Source organism: Schistocerca serialis, chromosome 12, assembly GCF_023864345.2.
Source record: "Schistocerca serialis cubense isolate TAMUIC-IGC-003099 chromosome 12, iqSchSeri2.2, whole genome shotgun sequence".
In the NCBI taxonomy this organism is placed as follows: domain Eukaryota; kingdom Metazoa; phylum Arthropoda; class Insecta; order Orthoptera; family Acrididae; genus Schistocerca; species Schistocerca serialis.
Genome location: NC_064649.1, coordinates 5277311 through 5304861, shown reverse-complemented (window position 1 = coordinate 5304861; position 27551 = coordinate 5277311). Strand labels below are relative to the sequence as shown.

Genomic DNA, 27551 nt, shown 5'->3' with positions numbered 1-27551 from the left:
GCCGGTGACGCCGCTGCAGCGGCCGTCGCGCCTCCAGGCGGTGGGCCGGTGGCTGCTGGCGGGCCGGGAGCGCGGGGGCGGCGGGGGCGACGCGCCGGGCGCCGCGGCCGCCCCCAGCCCGGGCACGCCGCTGCGCTGCGCCGCGCCCTTCGTCAGGAGCTACAACGGCAGCCACAACAACAACAACAACAACAACAACAATAACAATGGCGGACCGGGCACGCCGCTGTTGGCGAAACCGACGACGCCCGCCGAGGCCTTCCTGCGGAGCATCCGGAGGCGGTCGCTGCGCGTGCGGCGATCCAAGTCGCTGGTCATCGACCACGCCAGCGAGAAGCGCAAGTCCGGTAAGTGGGCTCCTAATGTGGGAGAGTATACACCGCCGCAAAACAATTAATACACCCTTTTTGCAGACCTCCAGTTCACTCAAGACTTATTGTTGCAACAGTGGAAATAGAGTATATGAAATGATCACATTTACAGATCAATAACACGAGCGGTTCTGGGGTACCAGGTATCGACCCATGTTAGTGCGTCGTGTATCCTCCACGAGTGGCAGTGAAGGCCTGACTCTGGCATCCGGTAGATCGTCCAGATGGAGAGTACTGTTCTGGGATACGTTATGCCACGCCTGTCTACTTGTTCAGTTCTGTAAGTGGGGTTGGTTGACAGGTGGGGCCCGAGTCGCTTCCCGTCCCATCACATCTCACACGTGCTCGACTGGAGACAAGTAAGAAGATCGTGCTGTCACGTCTTGCGGAGCACGCTGAGTTCCACAGGTAGCGTGTTGTCGAGCGTTATCCTGTTGGAACAACACGTCACCTTCCCGTTGCAATAACGGCAAAAGAACGGTTCTAAAAACACTGTGAACGTACCGAGAGCACTGCTTAGCGTCCCCTCCAGGAACACCATTGGTGAACGAGAGTTGTAGCTTATGGCACTGCAGACCATAAGGCCAGGCATGGGGACCGCGTGTCTCGGACAAATGCACTGTACGGGACAACGCTCGCCAGATCCACGTCGTAAGCGCAGACGGACCATCACTTGCAGCAGGCAGAATCTGCTTCATCGCTCAAGACTACGGCGCGCCACTCCACCTTCCTCTGACGGTACCAGTCGAGCCGTGCACGTCGACGTAGTGACGTGAATGGTAGACGGGCTGGAGGTGTGCGTGCCCGTAGTCCCACCGCTAATAACCGGTTCGCAACAGTTTGCGTTGACACGTGTGGGCTGACAAGCCCTCTTATCTGTGCTGCATAATCTGTTGCTACTGCTTGCCATACACCACGACGATCCTGGCGGGCATCTGTGCTGTGTACAGGTCTACAACCTCGTCCCTGGCTGTGAGAATGTCCACGTGACCAGCGATTCCAGCACCGTTCCACAACCGACGCAGCACGTCCAACTCGTGTTGCAGTTCTCGGAGGACCATCCCGCCACTCAGAAGACCACAATTTGGCCCCTCTCAAACTCGTTCAGTCAGCTGTAGGGAGTACGAGCGCGCCTCCGTGGCACGGTTACCTCCTTGCTTTACGCGTTTCCACCACACTGAACTTTCTGCCTGCGAGCATTCCATATTGAAGGGTAGACACGGATAGCGCGCTCAGGTGGCTACGCCACTACGCTGCCTGTTGACGAACGACGTTGAAACCATTCTCAGTACATCTATTTTCTCCCAGGTGGCGCATGCTGCATTCGGATCAAAATCCACATCGTCTTTTCAGGTGCAGTACTTTTTTTTCCGGCAGCGAACACTGTCCAGTCACGTTAACGTGACGACGTGTGAAAAGCCTGAATAACGGCCTTCTGCAGCGCCGACCGCGGCGAGAGACGTCTGTGAAGAGTCAAACGGGTTCTGGAGACGTGCAGGCCGTGCCAGCTGCACTAGGTTTCTCGGTTACCCGTGACACGACCAGCCCACAGATTCTCGATTGCGTTTAAATCCAGCCAGTATGGTTGCCACGCACGTACACTCCGAACTGTGTGACACGTTGCATTGTCCTGCTGGTGGATGCCATCGTGATGAGGAAAAGCAAACTGGGTGTAGGGGTGGATATCGTACCCTAGGATAGATGCATACTCGAGTTGACCCACTGTGCCTTCCAGAATGGCGAGGTCACCCAGGAAATGCCACGGATGCATTCGCCAGACCGTAACGCCTGTACAGTGTTTGCTTTCTGACGTTTAACGCCGTACACGCCAACGGCCACCAGTCCGGTGCAGCACAAAACGTGATTTATCTGGAAAGGCCACCCAGTGGACGTCGAGTTGCGGTACTGGCGTGCAAGTTTCAGCGTCCGTCGCCGAGGAACAGCAGTCGGCACGGTTGGATGAACCAGGCACCTGCTGCAGAGGCGCGTATGCAGCGGCTTTCGCTAAACAGTCGTCGAGGAGACAATGCTGGTAGCCCTTTGCTTCACCTGTGCCGTCAGTTGCCCGACAGGTACACTTCCGTTCTCCAGTCCACATCTCCGCAGCCGTCATTCACCCCTGTCGTCTATGGCCCGTCGTGCACCACTGTTGTCTCGGCGCCGATTTGGGGTAGCGGTGTTTTGCCTTGGCCAGTATATTTTAACCACAGTAGCACGCGAACAGTTTATGAACTTATCACCGTTTCGGAAATTTTTTTCAGCCTTGGTCGGAAACCCAGCGATCATGCCCTTTTCGACGTCAGATATATCCTCAGTTTCCGCCATTACGCTGTGTTCTAGCAGTAGTGGACACCAGAAGATCCTGGGGAAGATCCCAGCAGAGGGTTCGAAACGTCGATCATTTTAGAGGAAACATGACGCGGCCTAATAACCCAGAAGATTTTAACTTCAGTGACAACGGCCACGAAAGCCTGCAGATTTACAAGTACTGTTTTCTGCTTCCCCCCCGATACGTTTTATATACCCTCCATTGCTAGTGCTACCAGCTGCCGTCTGTGAGTGGCTGTTACCCATGGACGTCGAACATAGCCGGTGCTCACATCAACAAGACTGGGCCGTGTACTGGTAGTAAAGGGAGGCTCCCTGTCTGGGCATCGTGCTGTCAACAGAGTGAGAGTGTGTGGGGGAGGTTATAGACCTGGCGAAGTTTGCAACGTCGCATCCAAGGCGGCAGACATGGGAACTTTTTTGTGACAGAACGTCGACATCGGCTACATAGGATTTATTTTTAAAGTTGTATATTGCCGGACCAGTATCAGGCCGTATGCCCGTCTTGAGCATGGTGCTGTTATCATTGTGTAACACCAGCAATATTTGGCATCTAGTACCGGGTGATTGTAACTAAACTGACGGTCTTCTGGTAAACCTTCCGGGATGTAAGGTCGTGGTCCATGAAACTCTTCAGCTCATAACGTTTCGTCCAGAGATGCGCTGGACATCTTCAGAGGGGTGTTTCTCCTCCGGTGAGTCTTGCCGACTGTCGGCAAGACTCACCGGAGGAAAAACACCCCTCTGAAGATGTCCAGCGCAGGAGCTGAAGAGTTTCATGGACCACGACCTTACATCCCGGAAGGTTTACCGGAAGATATGTCATCCGGTCGTGAAAGCTTTCATACTATAAACTGACGGTGTTCTGAGTGTTGCAGTGCGAGCTGTATCCATCGCAGGGCTCTGAAACATCGTAGGTATGTTCATTAACTGGTGGGCTCATGGAGTATGCTGAAAAAAAGTTCCGCTTTCCACCAACAGGTGAAAATATGGCGCTGTAAGCACTCAGAACGTGAAAAGCTTCCTGTTTGGACGTCAGTGTGCTGTTCGTCGCCTGGTGACCGTGTTGATTTCTCTTGCGATGTGACTATTGGACTAAAGGATTGGAAGCTCGAAGTTTTCCATATGAGACGCAGTGAATATTGAGAAGAAAGGACCGTGGACTGTTGGTAAAATTGTTTTATCAGAACAGTAGCAATACTAGCCGTGCATTGCGCGAGTATCACTGACAGAAACAGCTGTGTAGGGGCCCCATTTCAATAAATGAACTAAAGAATGTGATTAAGAAACTCAAAGAAACAGGTCGATTAAGTGACGTAACAGGGATCGAGTGGCGGCCCGTGGCTGTTGTTCAAAAGTTGCTGCTGCTATAGCCGACCGTACACCGCATGCCTCTAATTCTGCAGCCAGTGCTCGACCTGTGCCACGGGAATTGTCTCTGGCCTGACCGACAGCTCAAAAGATCTGGCGATGCATTTTACACTGGTGTCCCTGTAGGATTCAGAACGTGCGCCAAATGAACACCCAAGACAGGCAGCGATAGGCTACAACGCCGTAACTTTGCCCTACCTTTTCCGGCACGCATGGAAATGGATGACCTGTGGCTGTGAATGTTCTTCGGGCGGACGAGGCACATTTTACTGTGCACGGTGCCGTGAATGCACAGAACTGCTGCAGGTCGGTTCTACTCCGCCACATATTTTGCAGGAGGATCCACTGCGCTCAGCTTATGTGACTGTGTGTAACCGTAAACTCCTTCAGTCTCGGTCCCTTTTTCTTCTAGGAAACGACACCTCACAGGCCCATTACGTGCTCAGTGACAGCATGTTACAAAGACCTCCTTGCGCCACACCTGATTCCAGATTTGCAAGAGCGCAACTGTCTCTACGCAACTATTTTCATGCAACATCGGGCGACACAGCACGTCGCTTGCCAGGTGAAAGATCTACTTCGAGAAACCTTCGGTAGCGACCGCATCATCTGTAGGCAACTTCAAGATGTGTGGCTTTCCAGATTCACATATTTCTGACTTCACATACATGTGACTTTTGATTGGGGGGCGGGGGGGGGGGGGGGGGGTCAGAAAGATTGTGTCTGTAAGGGATGTATCCGGACTCGTCTAGATCTGAAAGACGGCATACGGCGACATACCACTCTGATAACACCAGATATGTTCGGAGCAACTGTCGACCGTGCCGTGTTACAGATGCAGCGTGTTGCTGAGTCTGGAGACTATACTGAACATGTGTTGTAAGTCGTGACCGTATCCTAATAAACGTGTCAGAACTACCGTTACCATATGTCTGATCGTTGCTCTCCTGCACGCCTCCATATTCTGACAGCTTACAGTGCAATATTTTCACCTGGTGGCAGAAAGTGAAACTATTTTTTTTTTTCCTTTTTCAGGTTACTGTGCGAGCGCACTGATTAATGAAAATGCCTACGATGTTTGAGTACCCTGCAATATATACACCCAACGCTGCAAAACAGAATCACCAAGAACAAACAAAGGAGTTTTCGAAGCCTTTGCATCAGGCGTCTAGGAGAGATAGATGACGTCTTGAGGAACAACTTTTGTTAATGGCAGAATGTTCGCTGACGCTTCCCAGCAACGCTGGGTGTCCTTTTGTATTGATTATGCCCCTGAGATGTGGCGGCGTGTACACATTCTGCAGTGTGCGTATGCCGTGCGTGTTGCCTGCAGTCCAGTCACCTCCTCCGTGTGAAAGGGCGTAGGCACTGAAGTTCCTCGTTCTTCTAAAAACGCTTACCCTACTTGGAGGAACACACTCATTCGTAAGGCTAATTTGGTCGAAAATCACTCTACCAATTTGCTGGGGTAGGCAGTATGCAGCATACCTGGTTAGCAGACCGCACTACTTCAGTGAAGTCGCGTCATCCCACGGTCGGTGAACTCAGTAGAGGGACGCATAGCGTCGTCGGGAAACATCACAGAGCATTTTGTCTCTAACTAAAGTTGTTCCGCGTGACGTGGTCTGACGCATCTAGACACCTAGACATTTCATGCAAAAGCTTTGAAACACACTGTGAATACGTGTACCTTTGTGCATGCCCCATATTATTAATATGTGGTCAGCCACAAGGACGATACAATCATGCCGATTTTTCGTCATGAAAGTGGACGACCTACAGAATACTATGTGCCACACAACAAGGACGAGGAAATTGTTAGGAATTTAGTATAAAGGGCAGTATGCCAGAAGTGCATCAATTGCCCCTTATTAAATTGGTGAAAAATTTTAAAAACCAGGAAGAGGCGAGGAGTCCAGAGGCTAGGGCGAGGCGCCGCGTCTTTCCTCTCCCCCCCCCCCCCCCCCCTCCAAACCTCTGACAAAAAAATGTCCAAAATGGCGGAGGTACCTGACTTGTGTTTCCAGCGTACTGCAGCACGTCTTCACGTGGTTTGTACAACATCCCTGCCCCCCTCACCGAACCTCCTTTTCCCCGCTCCAGTGCCCAGCCAGTATCGTGACTAGCTTCTGTTTTTTTGTTTTTGATTTTCACAGTTATACAGCCATCTGCAAACCGTGACAAACAGTCGTGGAAATGAAGGTCTTAGCAGAGTACCGAGGCTATGAGTGTGCGGTTTCCTGCCGCGTCAGCCCTCAGTGAGTCCGCAGCAGCGTTCAAGAAGGCTACGCCGTCCTCCCGTCTTTCTGCAGAGTGCCGGCCAGTGTTGTGAGGGATATTTTTTAAACGTCGCCCGCCGCCGATGACTGCAAGACTTCGCCATAAGGCGGAAGCAGACAACACACCTTCCGATACGTCACACACTCACTACCAATAGATGCCCTAACGAAATATAGAAGGTTCTGTTACAAATACACTTTTCGACGACGCACTAACGTATCATATATTTAAGGCGCACGCGCCGTTACATTCACAAATTCAAATGACAAGTCTGCCATGATATTGTTCTGCAGCAGTGACTTGCAAAGCTGGTAGATTAAAGAGATAAGAAGTTAAAGTCATACAGTGTAAGATTCCACGGCCTGTATTTACATCTTCGATGAATCGCTACACAAGCTACAGCATGCGCTACCTGATACGTTCTAAAACGCCGCGCATAAAACCGGGATTCTTCCGGCGCTCATACACCGGGTTCTGTTGATCACAGAAAGCTGGGGTCAAGTGTTTCGGATAGCTGGTGAACTGGATACCATTTATAAACCCAACGGAAGTATCCTCTGAGTGTTACTATCTTATAGCAGAGGGTCAAATCATGAATATTACACGCTTTCTCCTGCTTAGGGAATTCGGCGAAATCGGTTTATTCTTTTTGAATCTGACGTGGTCTACGATAGACATTAAGGAGCTTATGGAGGCACAGTTATTTTATGGGCGGTTCGTTTCGTATGAAAACGGAGCAAATGGATGAAATTTTCCCGATATATTCCTAAGCTCCCGATCTCGAATAACACTAACAATTTACTTGATGCCTTTATCCGTTTCCGCGTTACAGTGATTCAAAATACCCCGCTTGTACACGTAAAATCCGGTTTCAGGCGAAAACATAGTTTATAAAGCGACGTAGCACGGGCAAAGATGCTGTAATCTCGGTTAGCACCACAAGCGTTCTGAGAACCCATATTCTAGTATCTAAGTACACGAAAAACTTTCGTGTATAATTATTTTGCGTTACTTCAGTTTCACGAAAGCAAACTATCAAACCATTAAGTTCTTTTCATATGAGTGACATGCTGTAGTGTGACAGGAAAAACAAGGGAACAAGTGGAAAAATGGTCCTATAGGAGCACAAACAAGGCGAATATGTTCCTTTTTATTTAAAAGACTCTGACTAAAAAGTGCGATACAGGCTACCTCATTCTACATTCCTCAGCAATATTAAAAAGTTTTTCAACTTTTGGTACACTAACAGTTTCGCTCTTTCATATGCTGAGGGACGACGAGGAGGAGGAGATTAGTGTTCAGCGACCGGTCAACAATGAGGTCATTAGAGACGGAGCACAAGGATGGAGAAGAAAAGGGGCGTTCCGTTTCAACGAACCATCTCGGATTTAGGGGAATCGCAGAAAGCTTAAATCAGGATGGCCGGACGTGGATATGAACCGTCATCCTCCCGAATGAGAGTCCAGTGTGCCAGCCGCTGCGCCACCTCGCTCCATCTGGGAGAGGAGGGGACCGTGGCAATGGAAAAGAGACGAAAAGTGATAAATACTGGAAGGCAATAGACAGTGGTTGTGGTATGTTGTTGTTGTGGTCTTCAGTCCTGAGACTGGTTTGATGCAGCTCTCCATGCCACTCTATCCTGTGCAAGCTTTTTCATCTCCCAGTACCTACTGCAACCTACATCCTTCTGAATCTGCTTAGTGTATTCATCTCTTGGTCTCCCTCTACGATTTTTACCCTCCACGCTGCCCTCCAATACTAAATTGGTGATCCCTTGATGCCTCAGAACATGTCCTACCAACCGATCCCTTCTTCTGGTCAAGTTGTGCCACAAACTTCTCCCCAATCCTATTCAATACTTCCTCATTAGTTATGTGATCTACCCATCTAATCTTCAGCATTCTTCTGTAGCACCACATTTCGAAAGCTTCTATTCTCTTCTTGTCCAAACTATATATCGTCCATGTTTCACTTCCATACATGGCTACACTCCATACGAATACTTTCAGAAATGACTTCCTGACACTTAAATCAATACTGGATGTTAACAAATTTCTCTTCTTCAGAAACGCTTTCCTTGCCATTGCCAGTCTACATTTTATATCCTCTCTAGTTCGACCATCATCAGTTATTTTGCTCCCCAAATAGCAAAACTCCTTTACTACTTTAAGTGCCTCATTTCCTAATCTAATTCCCTCAGCATCACCCGACTTAATTAGACTACATTCCATTATCCTTGTTTTGCTTTTGTTGATGTTCATCTTATATCCTCCTTTCAAGACACTGTCCATTCCATTCAACTGCTCTTCCAAGTCCTTTGCTGTCTCTGACAAAATTACAATGTCATCGGCGAACCTCAAAGTTTTTATTTCTTCTCCATGAATTTTAACACCTACTCCGAATTTTTCTTTTGTTTCCTTTACTGCTTGCTCAATATACAGATTGAACAACATCGGGGAGAGGCTACAACCCTGTCTTACTCCCTTCCCAACCACTGCTTCCCTTTCATGTCCCTCGACTCTTATAACTGCCATCTGGTTTCTGTACAAATTGTAAATAGCCTTTCGCTCCCTGTATTTTACCCCTGCCACCTGTAGAGTTTGAAAGAGAGTATTCCAGTCAACATTGTCAAAAGCTTTCTCTAAGTCTACAAATGCTAGAAACGTAGGTTTGCCTTTCCTTAATCTTTCTTCTAAGATAAGTCGTAAGGTCAGTATTGCCTCACGTGTTCCAGTGTTTCTACGGAATCCAAACTGATCTTCCCCAAGGTTGGCCTCTACCAGTTTCTCCATTCGTCTGTAAAGAATTCGTGTTAGTATTTTGCAGCTGTGACTTATTAAGCTGATAGTTCGGTAATTTTCACATCTGTCAACACCTGCTTTCTTTGGGATTGGAATTATTATATTCTTCTTGAAGTCTGAGGGTATTTCGCCTGTTTCATACATCTTGCTCACCAGATGGTAGAGTTTTGTCAGGACTGGCTCTCCCACGGCCGTCAGTAGTTCCAATGGAATATTGTCTACTCCGGGGGCCTTGTTTCGACTCAGGTCTTTCAGTGCTCTGTCAAACTCTTCACGCAGTATCGTATCTCCCATTTCATCTTCATCTACATCCTCTTCCATTTCCATAATATTGTCCTCAAGTACATCGCCCTTGTATAGACCCTCTATATACTCCTTCCACCTTTCTGCTTTCCCTTCTTTGCTTAGAACTGGGTTTCCATCTGAGCTCTTGATATTCATACCAGTCGTTCTCTTATCTCCAAAGGTCTCTTTAATTTTCCTGTAGGCGGTATCTATGTTACCCTAGTGAGATAGGCCTCTACATCCTTACATTTGTCCTCTAGCCATCCCTGCTTAGCCATTTTGCACTTCCTGTCGATCTCATTTTTGAGACGTTTCTATTCCTTTTTGCCTGTTTCACTTACTGCATTTTTATATTTTCTCCTTTCATCAATTAAATTCAATATTTCTTCTGTTACCCAAGGATTTCTATTAGCCCTCGTCTTTTTACCTACTTGATCCTCTGCTGCCTTCACTACTTCATCCCTCAAAGCTACCCATTCTTCTTCTACTGTATTTATTTCCCCCATTCCTTTCAATTGCTCCCTTATGCTCTCCCTGAATCTCTGTACAACCTCTGGTTCTTTCAGTTTATCCAGGTCCCATCTCCTAAAATTCCCACCTTTTTGCAGTTTCTTCAGTTTTAATCTACAGGTCATAACCAATAGATTGTGGTCAGAGTCCACATCTGCCCCTGGAAATGTCTTACAATTTAAAACCTGGTTCCTAAATCTCTGTCTTACCATTATATAATCTATCTGATACCTTTTAGTATCTCCAGGGTTCTTCCATGTATACAACCTTCTTTCATGATTCTTAAACCAAGTGTTAGTTATGATTATGTTGTGCTCTGTGCAAAATTCTACCAGGCGGCTTCCTCTTTCATTTCTGTCCCCCAATCCATATTCACCTACTATGTTTCCTTCTCTCCCTTTTCCTACACTCGAATTCCAGTCACCCATGACTATTAAATTTTCGTCTCCCTTGTGGTATAGAAAGAGCAAAGGAGACAGTGGGCACTGTGAGAGAAAGACTGGGACACAGTGGCAGTGGAACATAGTTGACAGTGACAGAACAGCGCTATGAAAAGAGTGAAGGAGACAGTGCGAGTGGGAGGGGAATAAAGGGAAGGAGAAAGTGGGTGAGAGCCAGTGATAATGAGAGACAGAGTATGTGACAATGACAACGAGGAAGAGAGAGACAGTGAGAGTGAGAAGAGACAGCAGCAATGGGAAAGGAGGAATGTGGTAGTAGCAGTGAGAGAGAGAGAGAGAGAGAGAGAGAGAGAGAGAGAGAGAGAGAGAGAGAGACTGACAGTGAGAGGAGACTGTATTAGCAGGCCAGGACGAAGAGCACTATGGCTGTGACACAGGAGACAACCAGAGAGAGAGAGGGAGAGAGAGAGAGAGAGAGATGATGATAGTGAGTTGGGCTGAATGAGTGAGTGAGAAAGGGCGACTGGGAGCGGACGGGTGTGAGCGACTTGCAGTAATGAACCAGTGGCCGTGAGTTACAGTTACGGGGGCTTGCGGGAGTTTGAGGTGAATTACATGTTAAAAACGGCGAATATGTTATCATGCCAAAATTTTTCAGTAAGGGTCTTTTAAATAAACAGTAACATTTTCGTATTTTTCGTGTTGAGATAGGAGCATTTTTTTCCGCTTGTTTAGTTATATGCGCATTAGGCCTATAAATATTGGCTAACTCTTTCTGTATGAAACTATGGCATGAAATCATGATGAAATTGACCTCATGATTGGCAGACGGAGTCTGTACTGACAGAATTTCGCCTACTCGCCGTAGAAGAGTAGTATGTTTTTCAACATTTCCTCCCTCTGATCAACCGGTTCAGTCGACAACACTTCTTCCGCTTTTACATCATGTTCAACACTTCCTAGATCGGTTTCGTCCATGTGTTGCTCTTTGGCGGTCTAACATACGCTTCAATAATAAATGTTATAAAATTCTTGCTTTTTAATTCACTAAAATCTATCAACTAGTCTCTCACAGTTATTTTCTAATATACACCTGCAGTGACGGCTCATGTGAAGAAACAGTCTGTCAGCGTTTTGAAGCTTCGAACATTCTACAGCCCAAAACCGCCACCTTGTCCCCAAAAAGTACGAACCTCAACTACAGTACCAATGACAATAACTAATCATACTCGCCGAATTGTGAATACTGAGAGTAATAGAGCAAACTGCGATACAAGCACAAGACATAAAAGGAGTAATATTTTCTCTCAAAATTAGGTTTCCTCGCTCCCCTGACACTGGACACTTCTTATAAATTTTCTTTCTTGATCTTGATCCTGGTTGTTTTCCATCAATAACTTATTTTTAATCATATTTTTCCAGCATATCATATTTTAGTTTGTGAAATAAAGAATGGAGAACATTCATTGTTACGCAAAAATCACATATTCCTACAACTATTACCTCACGTCATTGAAGAAAATTAACAGAATGCTGGAGGTTTCTGTTTACCGTTCTTGACCTTCGGGAGCAATTTCTACTATTCCATAGACTTTTCTGTATGAAAATATTGCCTCAATACTTACAGAATTGAAGTTATTAAATATTATACAGTACTTCACAAAATAAATCGTAACATATATAGAAATGAAAGTTACTGAAAGTGTCAGTAAAGATTAAGATCTATTTAAAAGGATGGGATATTAGAATGTTCTTCCTTTATGCATCCGCTTTTTTTCTTAATCACTATAAATACCACACTGTAACGTATATCTTTACAAATAGTTAGTACTAGACGTGCAGGATAATGCAGTATCATCGACGGTCTTTGTAATGCTTACCAGAATATGAGACTGTTTATTCTCTTTAAGCTTTAAAAACAAAATGGTGACTTAATGGCTCCGAGCACTATGGGACTTAACATCTGAGGTCATCAGTCCCCTACAACTTAGAACTACGTAAACCTAACTAACCTAAGGGCATCACACACATCCATGCCCGAGGCAGGATTCGAACCTGCGATCGTAGCGGTCGCGCGGTTCCAGACTGTAGCGCCTAGAACCGCTCGGCCACTCCCGCTGGCGGTGACTTAATGCTGCGTAACAAATAATAGTGTGTTGCCGGTCGAAAGCCTCAAGAAACAATGACGTTAGTTTTCGTCTTTTTCTAGGAGATGGAATTCAGTGAGGAAAAATGAATGCGGCGGCAGAGATTTACACTCCTGGAAATTGAAATAAGAACACCGTGAATTCATTGTCCCAGGAAGGGGAAACTTTATTGACACATTCCTTGGGTCAGATACATCACATGATCACACTGACAGAACCACAGGCACATAGACACAGGCAACAGAGCATGCACAATGTCGGCACTAGTACAGTGTATATCCACCTTTCACAGCAATGCAGGCTGTTATTCTCCCATGGAGACGATCGTAGAGATGCTGGATGTAGTCCTGTGGAACGGCTTGCCATGCCATTTCCACCTGGCACCTCAGTTGGACCAGCGTTCGTGCTGGACGTGCAGACCGCGTGAGACGACGCTTCATCCAGTCCCAAACATGCTCAATGGGGGACAGATCCGGAGATCTTGCTGGCCAGGGTAGTTGACTTACACCTTCTAGAGCACGTTGGGTGGCACGGGATACATGCGGACGTGCATTGTCCTGTTGGAACAGCAAGTTCCCTTGCCGGTCTAGGAATGGTAGAACGATGGGTTCGATGACGGTTTGGATGTACCGTGCACTATTCAGTGTCCCCTCGACGATCACCAGTGGTGTACGGCCAGTGTAGGAGATCGCTCCCCACACCATGATGCCGGGTGTTGGCCCTGTGTGCCTCGGTCGTATGCAGTCCTGATTGTGGCGCTCACCTGCACGGCGCCAAACACGCATACGACATCATTGGCACCAAGGCAGAAGCGACTCTCATCGCTGAAGACGACACGTCTCCATTCGTCCCTCCATTCACGCCTGTCGCGACACCACTGGAGGTGGGCTGCACGATGTTGGGGCGTGAGCGGAAGACGGCCTAACGGTGTGCGGGACCGTAGCCCAGCTTCATGGAGACGGTTGCGAATGGTCCTCGCCGATACCCCAGGAGCAACAGTGTCCCTAATTTGCTGGGAAGTGGCGGTGCGGTCCCCTACGGCACTGCGTAGGATCCTACGGTCTTGGCGTGCATCCGTGCGTCGCTGCGGTCCGGTCCCAGGTCGACGGGCACGTGCACCTTCCGCCGACCACTGGCGACAACATCGATGTACTGTGGAGACCTCACGCCCCACGTGTTGAGCAATTCGGCTGTATGTCCACCCGGCCTCCCGCATGCCCACTATACGCCCCCGCTCAAAGTCCGTCAACTGCACATACGGTTCACGTCCACGCTGTCGCGGCATGCTACCAGTGTTAAAGACTGCGATGGAGCTCCGTATGCCACGGCAAACTGGCTGACACTGACGGCGGCGGTGCTCAAATGCTGCGCAGCTAGCGCCATTCGACGGCCAACACCGCGGTTCCTGGTGTGTCCGCTGTGCCGTGCGTGTGATCATTGCTTGTACAGCCCTCTCGCAGTGTCCGGAGCAAGTATGGTGGGTCTGACACACCGGTGTCAATGTGTTCTTTTTTCCATTTCCAGGAGTGTATAATCACCCACGGTATGTGTCTGGTGTAGCAAGGATGCACTGCTAAACCAAAGACATAATTTACTTCCTCTTAAAGTATCGTATTTTAAAATGTTAGTAAGTTGAAACGCTACATGGTGTTACTTGGAAATGCAGCGGAGACAGGGGCACATCGACGCGGATTTCATTTCGGATTTTTTTAAATTAATTGGTTAGGTTTGTCGTGTTTAAATTTGTTTAATCTTATGACACGGCTATTAAAGCATAGCTTGATATATATGCTTCTAACTCAATGTTACATTTAAAAGTACAAAATAAATGTATGTAGTTCTAGGCGCTCAGCCCGGAACCGCGCGACTGCTATGGTCGCAGGTTCGAATCCTGCCTCGGGCATGGATGTGTGTGATGTCCTTAGGTTAGGTAGGTTTCAGTAGCTCTAAGTTCTAGGGGACTGATGACCACAGATGTTAAGTCCCATATTGCTCAGAGCCATTTGAACAAATGTATGTAGGCACACATCGAGTGCATAAATGTGCTCAAGATACGGCGCAGATTTGCTCACCTATGAGGGGCACATTTACACATATTGCAGAACACACTAATAAGTGAAAAACACACTGCTAAAATTTTCGTTGTGAATAAACAAAATTACAGGCTTGGTACAGTAGTTAACGTGGTAAAACACTACAATGTTACTGGCAGTAAACAATTTTTTTGCCGAAATTGCACCTATTAATATATTATCATAGTATTACGTACACAGGAGTGTAAATGTAGATTAAAGCCTGTTCATCATTCTTGACCTTGTTGCAGTTTACGCACACAAAAATAATGCGTTTCCTGTAACAGTGTCTCCGTGACTTCACTTTTCACATCTAAGACACTGGACCCATTCTTGGGTTCTTTTCGATTGACTGTATCGTTTCAAGCAGTAAATAGAAAGTCTATTTTCATCCTCTTCATTAGGAAGTGGAACTGGATGGGATATTCATTGAGACGAGAATGCTTGCTAACAGACTCGTTGGAAGGACTGGTTTGTGAGAGCAGATTGGGAGGAAGAGGGAGTTATAAAGTAATACACAAGTTAAAGGGAAGCGGAAATAATGCGGACCTGAAGAAGATGGGACAAGACAGGAAAGCACGGAGAGTTACCATATGACAACCTGTCTTGCGCAGAACACTAGTATCATCAGAATAGACCTATCTACATTTTTCTTTGTTCTTGCTTAGGTATTTCTTGCCCTTATGAGTTCTTGCACTCATAGAATTAATAAATTATGCTAGAAATTCATTAGGTTCAAATAGCTTTTCTAGAAATTTCTTCCTATTTCTGTCCTATGACTTCAGTCTATCTCGTAAAATAGAATAAATTCGTGTAAGCGAACATAGGTTTATCTGTTCTCATTTAAGGTATGCTCCCTAGGAGGTTCGATATTGAGTAACAAAATTTACTCACCTTGCTCTAAAATTGAAATATGTTCTTCGCGCTTAAGACTTTCACTCTACTGGAGTCGTGATGTGTGATGGCAGTGATAAACCTCTACTGTCGGCAGCGCTCCAGCAAGAATGGTTCGCGAGAAAAGTGCTCTGTGTAAACACGGCGCAGTCTCCGCTACAAAAAAAGAGACCGAACAGCAAGGAGGTCATCGGTCCATCGGATTACGGAAGGATGTCGGCCGTGACCTTTCAAAGAAACCATCCCGGCATTTGCATGAAACGATTTAGGGAAGTCACGGAGAACCTAAATCAGGGTGGACGGAAACGGGATTGTACCGTCGTCCTCCCGAATGTGAGTCCAGTGTGCTAACCACTGCGGCAACTCGCTCCATCTTATTCGATGTTGCCGCTGTCTCGGCTTCACAAGAAAAGCTACTACAGGCACCATGAGACGGCGGATGTGGTTTAGACACAAGGCAACACCCAATTTTGTGCGCCTCGGATGACGGTAGATGATTGGTCGAGGAAGTCCGGAAACGTGTCGTTCGAGTTCACACCTTAGTGTAACCCATGAGGTTTGTGTCTGTGTGGACGTTTAAAGTCGTTGGTGTATTCCACGGGCATGGACAACGTGCACACGTTCCAGCACCGTGTGTGACACGCGTGCGAGAAAAGCCAAGCGCAGCCACGTGTGTTGCAGACTGTCTGCCTCTCCGGCGAATCCCCTGAGCGGAATGGGCCGTGTTTGATTATTTACCGCGTGGCATTGCGTGCCAATAGGGGTACAGACATAATATACAGAAACTCAAGTACAAAATAATTAACAGCTTTCACAAACAATATAGACATAAAAGGAAGTGTACGTCAAACGTCAACATGTTCAGTCCTCTGCTGCTGCCTGCACAACGACAGCACAGTTTGCGATGTAAGAGCGCAGAGGCCATTCGCTCAGAATATGCTGGTTGCACTGCCTTGTGCACCCGTAATTAACAAGTATTTGACTCCGCACATATGTTCGCGGGACTTTATTTCTCTAGTTTTGATCGGTACTATGTCGTATAAGAATATGACACATTTTAAGGATCAAAGACTGTGTAGAGGGCGGAACAAACTGTGTTTTTTCCTTTATGTTTCGCACATTGTCTCCTTACTAATTGCCAAATAACGAGAGGGAGACGTATTTTTTCCTTCAGTGGTGACAGTTATTCTGACGAATTTTACTGTAAGAACGGTTTTATATGTTATTTTATTACTTATGCAAAGTGTAGGACCGTGTGTTTGCAATCGAATAAATTCATCATTTGTTTTGTCAGTCGCGTGTACAAAGGCATCATCAGTGGCCTGAAATTCATGCGCACTTTCACTTACATGCAGCACTTTGAATTTCCATGTTCTGATATTGTACATTTAAGTTACAAACGTGAGGCAGGCACCTTTTGTTCAAAATGTACAAAATGTACAACAGGAAAAACGTAAGCTGAATGTGCTTCATAAAAATGAAAATACACATGTATCGCAGGCCACTGATGGTGTCTTAATAAATTGAGAAGAAACGCGTCTGGCAGAACCATTGTTGTCTTTATCCAATTGCAAACAGACGGTCCTAATCTAAATATCATTAATACAGTATTATGCAACTGAGGATTGGGAGATAAACCAAGTGGACGGTCTGAGAACTAGGATACAAGTAATAGTGTTCTGCTCTCGGGCAGTTTGTTACACTCAGATAGTACTCGCACAATCGTTGACAGTAGGGCCAAATTTTCGCTCATAGTTGCTGTCTGATGGTTCCTTGCGAGCTCTCTCTCTCTCTCTCTCTCTCTAAGTGTCTGCGGGAGCGTTTAGACACAGCAGGGTGGGAGTGTGTGCGAGAGTTCACTCTCCGCAAGGTTTTTCTGTCGTCGCTCTGTGCGTTAAGGAAGAGGCAAAAAAAAAAAACCGTAAACGGCCGTGTCCGTGTTGGGTTGTTTGGGGGAAGAGATCAAACACCGAGGTCATCGGTCCCGTCGGATTATGGAAGGACGGGGAAGGAAGTCGGCCGTGCCCTTTCAAAGGAACCATCCCTGCATTTGTCTGGAGCAATTTCGGGAAATCACGGAAAACCTAAATCAGGATGGGCGGACGCGGCATTCAACTGTCGTCCTTCCGAATGCGAGTCCAGTGTGCTAACCACTGCGCCACGTCGCTCGGTGTGTCCGTCTTGGGATTTGGCGGCGGAGTGATTTTGGAGCAGGCGAGAATCTGGTGGCAGAGTTCCTGATGGCTTGTGAGGGAAAATCCACAACAGTACTGAAATTTTACGTGAGGTGGAAGAAACTCTCTTTTATGATTGAACCCAAAATTGTCAATCTAGATGCTATTACGCGTAAATACATTAATGTTAAAAAGACAGACTGTTTGTGACACTAATATTTCTATCATTAGCTACGTTTATTCTTAATAATATTTCGTGAAGTCAGTAGTACAATAAAATAACGTTACACCAATTTCATCTTGATACTCATAGACGTATAAAACCCAAAAGGGGCGTATATCTGGTAACTTAAGCATTTGCGGACACATTCGTACATTTATTTGAAAGCTTTTAATTCTATCGAGTTAAGGAGCCAGCCGTAAATTCCTGAAATAACAACAACAGAACAACGTAAATTCCTGAAGGTCTGTTCTTGGACACGTAATATAAAAATATAGTCAATAAATGTGACCTCATATAAAATTATAGATACGTTACAGCTGTATTACTTGAAGTTAAATGGCGATTTTTCCGAGTTCCAGAACGATGACTTTCAAACATAGCTGCACTTGTCTCTCTGTGCTATAGAATTGCTCTGCCTGATTCTTTGAATTTTGGATATTGTGCTAAATTTCTTGTGTGGAGATGTTACAACTGTAGCCACATCAGCCAACAGACTTTGCTTGTTAGTTTCTGCAGTGCAGTATCTGTACATTCCATAACGGTTGCCCTTCCTCGTACAAACCGATTAAATGCGCAAATTCGTCCCGAGTTCACTTCATGGCAGTCTTCGTCAGTTTTTTTGCTGACACGTGGTTGACATTCAGCCCTAGTGTGTGTCCATGGCACACAGCAGCCTCAACTGCCCCGGCAGTGCCGGTACAGTACACGTTTATAGGGGAGCTTCTTGCTGCGTTGATGTGGCGCAGTGGGTACCGCGCCGGTCTAGTACATATTTTCATGTAACGTGATATCGGCTATCGTCAGTGACAGTTTTTTTAAATTTTAGTTTGTCAATTCCTTGTAACATATCTGTGGTGTTTTTATATGCTGTTTGCTGTGTAACTTTGCTTAGATCTAGAACTTTGGAAATGTGCTAACTGATCGTACTGTTCGATTAGGAGGTAAAACGGGCGATTTCTTCGCTCAGAAGCAAGCCGCGACCACAAATTATGTCTCAAAACACGCAATTTTGTCGCTGCTTTTATTTAATGTGTACACGCGTAGGGCAAAATATAGTACCAGGATGAGGTAGTGTACAGTGCAGACTGTGGAATACGGCATAAATCCGGGTAGCTCAGCACTCGCCGTTGTACTCTCAGCTCTGCCGACAGCGCCGGTCTGAGAGCTACGGCGAGCAGCTCTCGACAGTCGGAGGTCGCCGCCTTTACACGAGAGGTCCCAATTAGGTGAGAGCGACTATCTGCCATGTCGCACCACTTCGGACAGTACCGGCGAGCCGAGTGCCGGTTGTGTTGACACGGCACGCGTCACTCGCAAAAGCTATCCGGGAGTGGAAGACCGTCACGTGCCCGCCTGGCTGTAGGACCAGGGTGGAGTACAGTAGCGGGTAGCGGCCGCTGTGTGGGGGAGGCGGGCAGGTGTTGGGTGGGTAGCTGGCACTGCAGAAAGTACGACACGGTCGCGACACCGGAGCCGGCAGCTGCCGACAGAGAGCCAGGTGCGGCGCGAATACAGCTGCTGCCATAACAGCACCTGCGGCAGCCGACAGCGTAACAGCACCCACAAAAAAAGAAAGCTGCAAGGCCAGCTCTGCCGCTGTCCATCACGCTCAGACTTATTGGGTGCGATGCGGCCAACATCCGAAAACCGTTTCACTCACCACCACACCGTCTGGCCGGTGTGGCCGAGCGGTTCTAGGCGCTTCAGTCCAGAACCACGCGACTGCTATGGTCGCAGGTTCGAATCCTGCCTCGGGAATGGATGTGTATGATGTCCTTAAGTTAGTTAGGTTTCAGTAGTTCTAAGTTCTAGGGGACTGATGACCTCAGATGTTAAGTGCCATTGTGCTTAGAGCCATTTGAACCATTTTGACCCACCACACCGACTAAGGGGCGCTCGTTCATGAAATTGACCGAAAATGTCAATTTTCATCATACTTTTTATTTATTAGTATAAATGGAAATAAACTCCCAAAGTCTCAATGATGAAATCGCATCCGAAGTGCCTGAAAAATGAACAAATGTGTGATGCGACCCCCCTGCCACGCCCACTTTTTGAAGCAGCACTTTTGAGTACTAGCTCGGTGAACATCTGTTCCCTGCATTAATTTCGAGCAAACCTGCACGGGATGCATATAGAAGTCTGTCATACATACTTTTTTCGTTTTGCAGATCATCTGTGATGAAGGCAAAATAGTGGGAAGAGGGAAAGGCCTTCCTGGACCAAACAGACGTACAAAGAGGACGGTAGACACTCTTCAGTTGCATTGTGCCAAGACAGAACGTATCGAGTGAAAGCGACATAAAAATGTAGAATGGCCTACGTATTTCCATATGGTGTCAACAGCTGGACATTCCGTTCCTCATCTGTGCTACATTAGCTGGTGTAAATACCTACAGGCTCACACGGATGAAAGCCCCGACACTCACAAAAAGGGGCTTCCACACTGATCCTGGATGTTTTCAAACCAAACTTAGAAGTTTCTGGCCGATCCTGATTTTTTAAAAAAGCGTATTCTTGGCAAAGAATCTAAGTAGTCTCTAAATTCACTGAAATGGATACCATGCCCTAAAACCACATTTTCGTCTGCTGCAGTTGTCAGAATTGCAACTTATGATGCTGTTCTTGTGTTTAATGGTGGGAACGTAGGGAGGCTGAAGCTATTAGAGAGAAAGGCTTTCAAGGTACGAAATTTCAGTCAAGACATCTTGAGAGAAATAATTTACAGAGCCTCTCTGCAGCTGAAAAATCAGTTGAAGACCAGTAAAGGAAAGAATACCAGGGAAATGCAAAAAATCACGCGCCCGACCGGTACTAGAGTATTGCTCAAGTGTATGGGACTAACAGGGGGTATTGAACATATTACAGAGAAGGGCAGCTCGAATTGTCACAGGCTTGTTCGATCCGTAGGAAAGTGTCACAGAGATACTGAAGGAACTGAACTGGAACTCTCTTCAAGAAGGCGTAAATTATCCAGAGAAAGTCTATTAATAAAGTTTCAAGAACCGGCTTTAAATGATGGCTCTAGGAATATACTACAACCTCCTACATATCACAATCATAGGGATTGAGACGATAAGATTACAGCAATTACCGTACGCACAGATGCATTCAAACAATCATTCTTACGGCGCTCCATACGTGAATGGAGCGGGAAGAAAAACAAGTAAGTGGAATAGTGGGACGAACCCTCTGCCATGCACCTCATGGTACTTTGCGGAGTATAGATGTGGATGTAGATTTACGCAGAAAACAAGAAACCAGAAGACAAGTTTTGAAGGGCAAGAGGACAGTGAGTACAAATCTGGGGCCTTCTGACTAGGCCACATAAGGGGAAAACGTTAGGTTGAACGTTAAACTGCATTTACTAAAATTTGTTTTAAAAGTATATATACCTTTTTCTCGGAATCTATGAAGGTTAGAATTAGGAAATATTGTATACTTGTTCTCTAAACCCAATAAATTTTGTCTCGAGAGTAAATTTTGAAATTCTGAGTGTAAGGTCTGGAACGAAGTGCTTGGGATTTTGCATGAATTTTATATTACAGTTACAGAGTTATAATTAAAAAATTATTAAAATTCTCGAATTTCATACATTCAAAAATCCTCATGCGAGAAGTTTACGTAGTATGCGCAGAGATTAAACAGAGAAAATTGTGTAGAAATCTCTTGAATAGATCGTAACAAAAAGGTAGATACATTATTTTCTGAAAGTAAAATTTTTAAATTCCTTGAAAAAAGTTAAATATATATATAATCCAAGGAACTTAATAGTAAATGTGTTAATTTTATGTAAAGCGGGGTACAAAATGTTATTGCCGTATCTTCAAAACTGTGGATTTGGTGCATGTTTTAAAATATTATGTGTGTTTGTCATGAACGTCGCCCGTTAACTAAAGTACGAGATCCAACGGATCAAGGTTTTGCTGCGAGGGGGTACGCAGCGTCTTATCCTGGGTGGCCAGTCATCGTTCGCTGTAGAAGTTGTTTCAGATTTGCCGTAGTGTAATTCGTTGGGATCCTTGCTGTTCTTGTTGGGTATTAATGATCTTGCAGATCATACTAACAGTTCCGACTCAGTAAGTCCATCTCTGTCCGAGATCCTTGAAGGACTTATGCTGTTCAGAACAAAACGTAAAATTACGAACACCTTCAGCTGTATTTTGAATGTAATATATTTATGCGACCAATTTCGGCGCTTCTCTACGCTATCTTCAAGCACCATGACCAACGTATAGGAGGAATCCATCTCTTCTGCAGTCGGAATAAGGGCCAGGTAACTGGTATCAACAACAACGCAATCCCTTCGTTCACCGACTGAAGGCTGCTGGACGAACAGCAGTCTAGCACTCTTCAGTTGATCAACGAAGGGATCGCGTTGTTGATACTAGAAATCTACAGATACCAGTTACTTAACGCTGGCTCCAGTTTCGACCGCACGTGAGGTCGGATTCCTCCTGCACGTTCGTCAGTGCGCCTGAAGACGGCGTAGTCAAACGCCGAAACTCGTCGCATAAGTATATACGGTGCTCGTAAATTATTTTTACAACTTAAGACTCTGATACCTTTAAAACTACACCAGATAACTCATACAGTTTTGTTTCCCCAATCAGACACATGAATGTGTGCATCCTTAGTGGCACGGATAATGTCTAGTAGGAATTCCATTTCTCTCCACGTACGATTCGAGATCTCCACGGTGACATGTCCTAATGCATTGCGAATGAGTGCCTTCAAGTCCTGTAGGTGTCTAACCTTGGTTAGGCACATCAGATCGCTTACAAAACCTCACAGGAAAAAGTCAAGTGGTGTGAGGTCTAGCGATGGTGGCGGCCATCGACTAGAGCCATCTCTTCCCGTCCACCTATCCGGAAACTTTCATCTAGGAACTGACTGGCAGGGAAGCGGTCCTCCATCCTGCTGGAATACGACATCAGCTTGCAGGCGTGGCACAGCAGACTTTTGTAACATGTCCGGGCAAACACAACCGTTGGCGGCAGAATCGATGAAAAACAATGGACCAGTGATGCAACTGTGCATCAGTCCGCACCAAACATTGACCCTGGGACTGTCTCTTTGCATTTCACGTGTAATATTAACATGAGGAATGTTGCGAACACCACATACGAACGTTGTGATGATCTAAAATTGTGTGCTTCACAGAAAAAAGCTTCGTATCCTATGAGCACATTATCAGTAAGTCAGAACTGGTATCAATTAATTCATACAAATAGCTGCGCAGAGCAAATTGTACAGATACGAAACTGAATTATCGCATAGATTCGGTCGTGGAGGTGAAACAGGTTTGTCCGTCTTTGGGACGGAATGCGTCACTGATACTGCGTATCAGGTATCCGACAGTTTGTTGGTAGGTTTGTGGAGGTAAGCGGCTTTAGATGTCTGTCTACGCACAGCTCCTGTAATTCGCGTAAGCAACGGACCGCTGATTTTCATTCGTGCTGATGACGCCAAATAGCAACCCAGATGGGTTCCACAGGATTTACATCAGGCGAATTTGGTCGCCGAGACGTCAACGTGAGCTCACTGTAAAGCTTCTCAAACCTCTGTAGCACGGTTGTGGCTCCGAGACACGAGCTAATATACGGCTGAAAGATGACATCGCCGTCGGGGGAAGACATGGAGCATGAAGGGATGCAGGTGGTTCGCAGGTGTCAGCTTAGATCGCTACCAAAGGTCCCATGCAAGCGTAGGAGAGTGTCTCCCGCAGCACAATACTGCCCCCACCAGGCTGCGACCGTGGCGCGCTGTGCGTTCCTAGCAGCCGTTCGCCTGAATGAGGGTGTTTCTGGAGACGACCGTGGACATGTTGTGGCAGAAACGTGATTTATCCGTCAAGACGACACTTTTCCATTGATCGACTGTCGAATGCCGACGGTCCCGCGCCCGCTGCAGTCGTAACTGGCGATGTCGTCGGGTCAACACGTGAACACGTAGGGGTGGTCTGCTGCGGAGCTCCGTGTTCAACAGCGTACGGTGAACGTCGTGCTCCGTAACACTTGCGCGTGCACCGGCATTGTGCCCTTTCGGCAGAGATGCCACACATCACCTACTTTACAGAGCAGACAAGCCTCCGAACCCTAGACACTGTGTAGAGCCGTGGACTTCCAACCATTTAGCGACTAGTGCTACTTTCACTGTCCGCCTGTCTCGTTCGGTAGTTGCTCACGACAGTAGCACGTTCGACCAGCTTCACCGTTTTGGAGATACTCGTTTACAGGCTCTGCGTAATAACAATCTGTCCTTTGTCGAAGTTATTTATCTCAATCGATTTTTGTCATTTGCAGCCCACATCTTCGCTAGGGTAATCCCCTGTCCGCGTCTGGCCCGGTTACACACTTTTGTTACCGCGTTACGAGCCCGCAACGCCACCAGTTGCCGTTCATTGTCGCGGTGGGCAGTGGTCGTAACGTTTTAGTGTCTCTGCTAGACTAACTACACGTGCCAGCGCACAGGTGAAATTTAGCTGGATTCCATATATGCTTTTATAAAATATCACCGTCACCTCTGGCAGTGAAATTATTTTTTTTTTCATTTTGTGACTGGGAATTACAATCAAGAAAAGCTAGTCTATAAATTATGTCGCTTCCGCGCTTCACACTGCTTGGTGAGGAGATTTGTGGCGACCCTGTTCCGCTTGTTCTCGGAGGTTGGCACAAGGGAGCCCGGAGCCCCCGGACGCTACGGGAACGATTGCGCCGTTAAAACACCAGGGAGGTGAGGTGGGATTCCCACAGGCCAGCTCCAGAACAATGCCGCCAAGTGCGGACGGTTACGTAAACAATGGCGCCAGCAGCTGACAAAAGAAGGGCGGACGCGTACAAAAGGGTGCAGCGCGGTGCGGGGAACAGGTTCTGCGTCTGCGTCTGCCCGCGCCGCTGGGGTCCCCGGCTGCTCACAGTGCTGTGCAGACAGAGAGAGCCCTGTGTGGGGCTCGCAGGCACACACTGGTCCCTCGTGGCTAGCTGTCGCATAAGTACGTAGGGACACGAAAATTTCGCGAAAAGTGACAGGAAATTGGCGGTCTTTAATGATATAATACGAAATCGGCGATTTTTACGAAACGTTTTTAAATTTTTCATTTCTCCTACTTATAAATGTTATACATCTGAGGACGACTGCTTAGAACTATTGAACACCGAAAATTTCATTCTGGCTTGTTAGAATGACAGTTCATTTCCGCATAACGAAGTAGGCCAATGATGTGATGTCAAAAGTTGTACCGAAAGAGGAAAAAAAATAACACCGACATTGGCAAAAGTCACTTAATTTGCCAATAAAAGCACTGAACTGGACAAAAAGTAACACCGAATTGGACAAAAAGTAACACAGAATTGGACAAAATAGGACACCGAATTTGACAAAACGTAACACCTAATTGGACAAAAAATGACACCTAATTGGACAAAAAATAACACCTAATTGGACAAAAAGTAACACTATATTGGACAAAATAGAACACCGTATTGGACAAAATAGAACACCGAATTGGACAAAAAGTAACACCGAATTGGACAAAAAGTAACACCGAATTGGACAAAAAGTAACACCGAATTGGACAAAAAGTAACACCGAATTGGACAAAAAGTAACACCGAATTTGACAAAAAATATCATCGAATATGTCAAAAATAACACTCTACTTGGCCATAAAATAAACGATTTCCTGTACCTATAAATACGATGTGGCCGAAACGCCGACAGGGTTTTAGGCGAGTGAGGAGATCGAGAAAGGCCAAGGCAAACCGCCGCCATAGAGAGCTTGTTGTGGTCGTGGATGCCAGAGAGGTGTTATAAGATGATCCAGGATGGGTCTCACCTCATATACATCTACATAGTTACTCTGCAATTCACACTTAACTGCCTGGCAGAGGGTTCATCGAACCATTTTCATACTACTTCTCTACCATTCCACTCTCGAATGGCGCGTCGGATAAAGGAACACCTAAATCTTTCCGTTCGAGCTCTGGTCTGTAAGCAACCTACTCTGTAGGCCGATTACATTTTCCCAGTGTTCTACCAATAAACCGAAGTCTGCCATCTGCCCTACCTATGATTGAGCCTTTGCGATCGTCCCATTCCACAATCCTACAGATTGTTGCACCCAGGTATTCCAAATCTGATTTATTGATAGTGTGATCATAGGATACTACGTCTTTGCATTTTATGAACATTTAAAACAAATTGCACTTAACCGGACTGCCTGAAAATACATGCTGCTCTTTTTTTTCCGACTACCGTATAACAGATAGCTGCTTGATCATTAACAGCAAAAAGTGTGACACACATTGCTCAACACACAACAGTACGAAAACCCTTTGGGGGAACAAATTTCAGTCACATATGTATTGGAAGACACGAACGAAAATCAGGATGTCACGGAAGTAGTAAACGATCCGAAAAGCAGCAGCCAAAACACTCATACCTGGCCGTGCGTCTCGAGGCCATCCGAAATCTAAAATCATGGCAGCCATGTGGTGCTGGCCGTAGGTGCGGCTGGCGGAACACAGGTGTACAAGTAACGCAGCAGAAGACACTCTTGACGATGACACTTATTTTCCGAAACGCCTTGTGCGTTAGCTACGGTACATAAATAGAACATTTAGAATGACTGAGGCCTACCTTCCATCATTATTATTATTGTTACTATTATTACCAACTCAATTAGCCGCAGTGAATCACTTTAGTCATTCCGCGGTAGATTTTTCTTTCAAGTTTGTACTATTCGGTTCTTCTGATCCGCCGAACACCGTTCAGTTCTTTCCGGTCATAGATATCCCCGGTGTAGCGAAGTACCTTAAATCACCCAATAAAGGCAAGGCCTCTGGTACAGATTCTAAACGAGTCAGGTTCCTTTCAAGGAATGCTGATACAGTAGCAGTCATATGCAACCGCTCGCTCGTCGAAACATTCATTCCTAAAGACTCAAATTTCCCAAGTCACACCAATCCTCTAGAAAGGAAATGGGAGTAATCCGATGAATTACAGGACCGTATCACTAACGTCTATTTGCGGTAGGAGTTTGGACATTATGAATTACCTCGAAGGTAACAGTATGTTGCCCAACAGCGAATACGGATTCAGAAAATGTCGTTCTTGTGAAACACAACTAGCTGTTTATTATTGCGATGTAATGTCAAACTGATTCCATATTTTCAGATTCCCAGAAAGCTTTTGACACCATTTCTCACAAGCGATTTCTAATCGAACGGCGTACCTGTGATGTATCGTCTCATTTCAACGACTGGTTTCGTGACTTCCTGTCGGAAAGGTGACAGTTCGTAGTAATTGGCGGATAGTTATCGATTAAAACAGTAGTTTCGTAGGCCCTCTGTTGTTCGTGATCTACACAAACGACATATGACACTGTATTAGCAGCACTCTTAGATTGTTTGCTGGTGATGCTGTCATTTTCCTTCTTCTAAAGTCATCAGATGATCAGAACCAATTGCAAAATGATTCAGACAAGATTCTGTATGATAGTGGCAACTGACTCAAATAGTGAAATGTGTGAAGTCATCCACATGAGCACTAAAAGGAATCCACTAAATATCGGTTGCATGATAAATCACATAAATCTAGAGGTTGTGAATTCAGTTAGATACTTAAGGATTACAGTTACCAACAACAGTGAATGAACTGAGACATCGCATAACAGCACCTGTTGACGTTGTAAC

The 27551-nt window shown here is 46.1% G+C and overlaps 1 protein-coding gene across 1 annotated transcript in view; it reads left to right on the top strand.

Annotated features, from left to right (window-relative positions):
• Window positions 1-213: 213 nt before the first annotated feature.
• The window catches only part of LOC126428340 (centaurin-gamma-1A), a 334010-nt gene continuing 306672 nt past the window's right edge, over window positions 214-27551 (top strand). The window contains exon 1 of the mRNA XM_050090273.1: window positions 214-347. The gene's annotated coding sequence lies outside the window, so the exon portion shown is untranslated. The remainder of the gene's footprint in view (window positions 348-27551) is intronic.